Below are 6,980 nucleotides of genomic sequence, written 5' to 3' on the forward strand. Positions count from 1 at the left end.
GTGACCTAACAGTGAATTTTACATATACAGGTGTCCCTTGGTATCCATGGATTGGTCCAGAACCTCCCACAGATACCAAAATCTGCAGAACCTCAAGTCCCTGATATGAAATGGTGTCGTGTTTGTGTATAATATATGCACGTCCTCCCATACACTTTAAACCATCTCTGGATTACTTATAATACCTAATACAATGTAAATGATATGTAAATAGTTGTTATATACTGTATTGTCTATGGAATAATGACAAGGAAAAAAGTCTGTACACGTTCAGTACAATTTTTTCCAAATATTTTCAATCCATGGCTGGTGAATCCACAGATACAGAACCTACGGATACAAATTGTACACACATGCACACACATAAACATAATACACACACATGCACACACTCACACACACACAACACACACACATAAACACATACATAATGCACACACACACAAACATACACACAAAACACGCATACACATGCACACAATGCACACACATGCACACGCAATATACACACACAGAGTCTGCACCACGTGCTCCAGTAACAATCCAGTGAGGCTGTCCTCAGGCACTATTTGCACTTACAGAGGGCCCTTGGCTGGTCCCAGCCTGCGAGTCAGCACCTGGGAATTCAGGGCTCCCAGCCACCAGTGCGCAGGCTTCTCAGGCTTCTCACCTGCCCCCCTCTCGGTGTCCACATCCACCTGTGCACAGGCAGGGCTGGCGGCCCCTGTGCTGGGGAAGCACCCTCAGACAAATCTGGAATTGAGCCCTCCTCTGTCATTTGGGGCTGTGGGACCTCAGGCATGTCACTAGTCTTCTCTGAACCTCGCATCCTCGTCCATAAAGTGGCAACAGCTCAAGGCTGTGCTGAGGACCAGCATGACAGCCCCGGCTGGGCCAGGCACACACACACTCTCCATCGTGTCCTTTCTGCCTAGCAGGCCACATCACTCATGTAGGCCTGACCACTCATCCACTCTTGGTGGCAGTGGGGGCCCAGGGACGGCTGGCAGCAGAAGGTCATCTGTCACCTCTGCCACTGTTGGAAAGGAGGACTGCTGGTGAGAAAGACCCTGGGCAGCTTGAGTGCTGGATCCTAAGGCCTGGGGATAGACACCTCCGGGAGCTGAGTTAATCGGAGATTCCCAAGCTGTGCAGTCACGTCCTCCTGGGCCAGAGTTAGTTAGCATTTAAATTGAATTTCAGAGCTCACCCCACACCCACCAGGATGAATGTCCCTGCCTGGCCAGCAGCACTTGTCCAGTGATGGTAACAGTGGCAGCAAATCATTTCTCCTGCCGATAAAAGCAATTGACAAGGTGCAGAGATAACAAAGGAGGCCCCTGCCCCTCGCAGGATGTCCCTGGCAGCCCCCTCCCCTCATCAGACTTCAGGGAGGCCTGGGACTGGGCTGGCTAGGCTCAGGGGTCCTGCCAGGCACTCTCCAAGGACCTTGTCAAGGACCACCCTGCCGACCTCCCCTGCCCAGGCCTGAGATCAGAATACCCTGCTCGGCCCAAAGGCCACCCCTCAGGAGCCTTTCCTTACCCTCCTCAGGGACGCCTGTGCCGCCCCGCGCCCTACCGGTTGCTCCACAGGCTCCAGCTCCCCCAGCTGCTGCGGCCTGAGAACATGCTGAGGACGAGCCAATGGGCACACGAGCGAGGGAACAAGTGAATGCACACGTGAGTGCATGCCACACGGCCACGCTGGGCAACTGCATCCACGCGGCCACAGGCACTCGCGGGGGCTGTGAGCTGCAAGGGAGCAGGTGGCACAAGCTGTTTCCCGACGGTGAGACGATGAGTGACAGGAGCGTCTTTTCCTGTGCCTCCTGGCCATTCGTCTGTCTTCTCTGAAGAAACGTCTGTCTGTGTAAGTCCTTTGCCCGTTCTGGAATCGGGTTGTTGGGTCTGTTGCTGAACTGTAGGAGTTCTTCATACATTCTGGATACTGATACCTTACGGGTGTGTGGCTGGCAGGCACGGTCTCCCACTCCACGGCTTGTCTTTTCACTCTGTTGATAGTGACCTTTGGTTTTGATGAAATCCAGTTTGTCTATTTTTTCTTTTCCGGCCTGTGCGTTTGGTGTCATACCCAGGAAATCATCACCAAATCCAATGTCACAAAGCATCCCCTTTGCTCCTTCTAAGAGTTTGATAGTTTTAGCTCTGACATTTAGGTCTTTAATCCATTCTGAGTTCATTTTTGTGGATCATATAAGGTAGGGGCGCAGCTTCATCCTTTCTCGTGTGGATATCCAGTTTTCCCAGCACCATTTGTTGAGAAGACCGTCTTTCCACCGTGGAATGGTTTTGGCACCCTTGTCAAATATCATTTGACCATGCACACGAGGGTTTGTTTCTGGGCTCTCTGCTCTGTTCCACTGGTCTACACGTCTGTCTTTCTGCCAGGACCACACTGCTCTGCAGCTGTGTAGGAGGTTGTGAGATCAGGAAGTGTGAGGCCTCCAGCTTTGTTCTACTTTTTCAAGATTGTTTTGGCTATTTGGGATCTTCTGAGATTCCACACAAGTTTTAGAATGAGTTTTTCCATTTCTTCAAAACACATCACTGGGATTTTGATAGGGATTGCATCGAATCTGTAGATTGCTCTGGATGGTATTCACTTCTCAACGGGCAATTCCTTTCTACCCTGGACCCTTTCCACCTGCCAACCAGGCATCTGTGTCTGAAGGGAGAAAGGTGCCAGCAGAAAAGCAGACAAAGCACTCTGAGGAGCCTGGACCTGAGCTGTCCATGACTGCAGACACTAGCTACCTGGGCTATTTAAACTGACACTTAATTAAAATTCAGTTGCTCCGCTCCATAGCTGTACTCTAAGTGCCAGTAGCTGTATGTGGCTGGTGGCTCCACATTGGGCCACATACCTTACAGGACATTTCCGTTCTTCAGGAAGTTCTGTTGCACGGTGCCATTCTAGATCTTTTTTGGGTTGCAAGAGGCCAGAATTGAAAAGGTAAAAATCCCAGATTCTTATAGGTTCTGAATGGGCTGAGATTGTACAAGACAGGCCTTCAAATTGCAGTGACGGTCACTATGGTCAATTGCTGGATGATGGAGCTGCAATTGTGAGGGCATGGACTCTGAGCAGGACGTGGTGTCTGTTAGGAAGCAAGAAGGAAGGAGCGGTGGACACTGCCGGTGCTTGGGCAGGCCTTCCCCAAGTCCACCTCCCACCCTGAGTAGGCCGAGGCAAGGACAGGGAGCCGGAGGCCCCACCGGCCCTACATGCAGCCAGGGTAGGAGACCCACGGTTCCCAGGGTAAGGCACTTTACAGTTGTAAAAGCTGTTCCTGACACCCCACTCTTGTCTCCTCTACCCTCAGCAAATGAGCAAGTGAGGACCCCTTTCCTTCTGTGGCCAGAGAGATTGGCACCAGGAGTGTCAGGGAGGGCAGCTGCACCCCTGCCCCTGTGGCTGAGCCCCGCGACCCCACCCCATGACCCCCAGGCCCACCATGTGCCCCTTCCTCTTTGGCCAGCAGTTCGAGGTGAGAGCTGCTGAGCTCGGCCTGTTCCAGGATACATGCACACCCAGCAGTTCAGGAGAACAGTGACTGGGCAGGGCCTGACCGCCTGGCCTCCGTCTGTGTGCACCTGTGCCTGGAAACAGGCCAGACCCCGAGCCAGGAGCTGCCTCTGACTCCTCCTGTGGTGACAGACCCACCCTCGCCCAGTCCAGGACAAGGCTGCAGTCATTTCCCTGCCAGACACTTGCTCGAGGTTCCAGGTTCACCTTCAGAGACTCTGAAGACACCACGTGGCTCTGCCCGTCCAGCTCCAGCCCTGTGCTGGGGAGGCCCTCAGGCAGCCCTCTGCAGCCAGCTTGCAGCCACGGCTCCCCAGTTCTGAGCTAACCCATTGGGGCTGTCCTGCCCCCACATCCCAGGTACCTTCAGAGGGCTTGGGGCCCCAGCCCGGCCCTCGCAACCAGACCCCGTGCACACCCGGCCCAGAAGCATCTTCAGAAGGGCCAGGGTAACTCCGGCCTACGCCAGACCTTCTCCCAGGCATTCTCGACGCCTGCTGCTCTCTCTGGTACCCAAGACCCTTCCCCAATCACATCTTTTTAATATCCAGGCTGCGTGTGCTTACCCCAAATCACCACTTGTCACTCATGTGTCCTTCTTTCACGGTGCCACTGATAGGCTTTCCTGAGGTGTGATTATATTCTGTAAAGTTCACTCTTCTTCGTGGATAGCTGTAGGAATTTTAAACAAATGCTTGCAGTTGTGTAATCACCTCCGCGGTCAAAAGGCAGAACAGCCCCAACACTCCAAAAACTGTCCTGGAGCCCCGCTGCAGTCAACCCACCGCCCCTCCGCTGCCCCTGGCCCTGCTCTGTTTTCTGTCCCTACGCTTTTCCCTTTCCCAGAACGTCACACGAATCATGGGACATGTGGACGTTCACATCTGGCGTCTTTCACTCAGAAGAATGCGTGTGAGATTCACGCGTCTTGTGGCACGTCGGTGGACCGTCCTCTCGGGTGGCTGAGTGGCCTTCCGTTGAACGGGTCCACCACATCTTGTTTATCGGCTCACAATGAAGGACGTTTGGCTTCTTTCCATCCTGGGGCACGAATGAAGCCACAGCAAGCATCCCGTGCAGGGTTGTGTGTGGGTGTGTGTTTTCCTTTCACTGGGGCGACGCCCGAGCGTGGCCAGGTCCCATGGGCAGTGTACATCCTCTTTCTGCCAGACTGTCTTCCTAAGTGGCTGCACCACCCCGCACTCCCACCGGCGACGCGCAAGGGCTCTGCCGCCTGCACCGTCGTCAGCCCTCGGCTTTACCGTCCGTGCTGGTGCAGGTGGAACTTGCGGCGTTCCTGTGGGTGTGCGGTGCTGTCGCCTTGTGGTTTTCAGCTACAGTTCTCCAATGACCAATGATGCTGACGCTGTTTACAAGCATCTTCTGTGGAGCAGGGATGGTTCAAATATTTTGCCCATTTTTTGACTGAGTTATTTTCTTATTATTTAGTTTTGAGACTTCTTCATATATTCTGAATATAAGTCCTTTTTCATATATGTGTTTTGCCAAGATGTTTCTCCCAGTTTGTGGCTTGTCTTCTTATCCCATTACAGTGTCTTTCAGAGAGTAGATGTTTTTACTTTTCATGAAGTCCAATTTATCACGTTATTCTGGTATGGCTTATGCTTTGGGTGTTAGGTCTAAGAGACCGCTGCCTAACCCAAGGTCACAAAGATGTTCTCCTCTGTATTTTTCTAGAAGCTTTATAGTTTTAGGTTTTACATTTGGGCGTATGATTCGTTTTTAGATAATTTTGCTTAGGGTGCACTGTGTGTGTCAAGGTTGGTTGGTTGGTTCGTGTAGGGGCAACCTATACCATTTGTTGAAAAGACTGTACTTCGTCCATTAAATTGCCTTTTGTATCTTTGCAGCTTTGTAAAAAAATCAATTGACCATCTGCTTCTGGACTCTCGCTTCTGTTCTGTTAATCTACGTGACAGTTCTTTTACTAATACCAATACCACACTGTCTTGATTACTGTAACTTTGTACTAAGTCTTGAAATCAAGTTGTATGAGTTCTTCAACTTTATTCTTTTTCAAAATTGCTTGGCTATTCTAATTACTTTGCCTTTCTGCATACATTTTAGAATCAGCCTCTCAATTTCTACCCCCCAAAAATCCTGCTGGGATTTTAATTGGGATTTCATTGAATGTATTAGTCAGTTTGAGGCAAATTAACATCATAACAGTATTGAACACCCCCACCTCTGGACACGACATAGTTCTCTAGCTAGTTGCTACAACATAGAAATACAATTGATCTTTGCATACGAACCTCGTGTCCTGAGACTTGGTTCAACTCACTTGCTAGTAGTAGTAGCTTTTTTATTTGTTCTTTAGGATGTTTTACATAGATTATGCCATTTGTAAACGAAGACAATTTTATTTCTTCTTTCCCAATCTGTATACCTTTTATGTGGTTTTCTTGTCCTGTTGAAATATCTAGGACTTCCAGTATGCTGCTGAATAGCATTCCCAGTCCCAGGGGAAATGTTTCCTGCCTTTCACCATGAAGTATGATGTTTAGCTGCAAGTTTTCGTGCACACCCTTAAATGGGCTGAGGAGGTTATTTTCTAATACTAATTTTCCAAGAGTTGTTATCATAAATGGATGCTGAATTTTGTCAAATGCTCTCTCTGCAACCTTTGAGACGATCCTCTGTTTTTTGTTTTTGTGTGTGTTGCTATGGTGAATTACACTGATTTCCAGACATGGAGCCAGCCTTGCATGCCTGCGATAAATCCCACTTGGTCGTGATATATTATCCTTTCCATATACTGCTGGATTCGACGTGCAAGCAGTTTGTTGAGGATTTTTGCGTCTATCCTCATGAGGGTTCATGGCCTGTAGTTTCACGTTCACTTTGGAAGCCCCTACCTTGAACAAGGTGCAGGGGAGACCTGCTGGGGAAAGGGATATAGATTCTGACCTCAAGGGTCACGTATGGTGTCTGACCACATTGCAGAAGAGGATGTGTTTCAATACGGGAAGTGTGTTTCCCACATAGACCTCACTGAATTCCCAGTACTCTCTTGAGAGTTGGGATGTATATTATCACCTAAGGACAAGGGGGGACATTGAGGCACCAAGAGACCAAAACCATCTAGCCGGGCAGAGCCAGCGAGAACCCTGACTCCTGCTGCAGCCCCTGCTGCCTTCCAGCCTTTCAGTGGAAACCCCCTCCCCATCCTTAAGGTCAAAAGCATGGGTGGATGTCTTTGATGACTTGAAGATATATCTGAACATGCCCACTTCTCCAGGCCTCCCCTTGCAGCATCCTAAAACCGGCCCTGACAGCACTAAATTCTTTTACAAGACTCTCTGCCTCCATTTCTGTCCCTCTACAGCGAGAGAAATATCTAAGCAAATATAAGACCATAATATTCCCTTCTCAGAACCCCCAAGCGGTTTCTATCACAATCAAAATAA

This window comes from Cynocephalus volans, chromosome 4 (genome assembly GCF_027409185.1).
Source record: "Cynocephalus volans isolate mCynVol1 chromosome 4, mCynVol1.pri, whole genome shotgun sequence".
Lineage (NCBI taxonomy): Eukaryota > Metazoa > Chordata > Mammalia > Dermoptera > Cynocephalidae > Cynocephalus > Cynocephalus volans.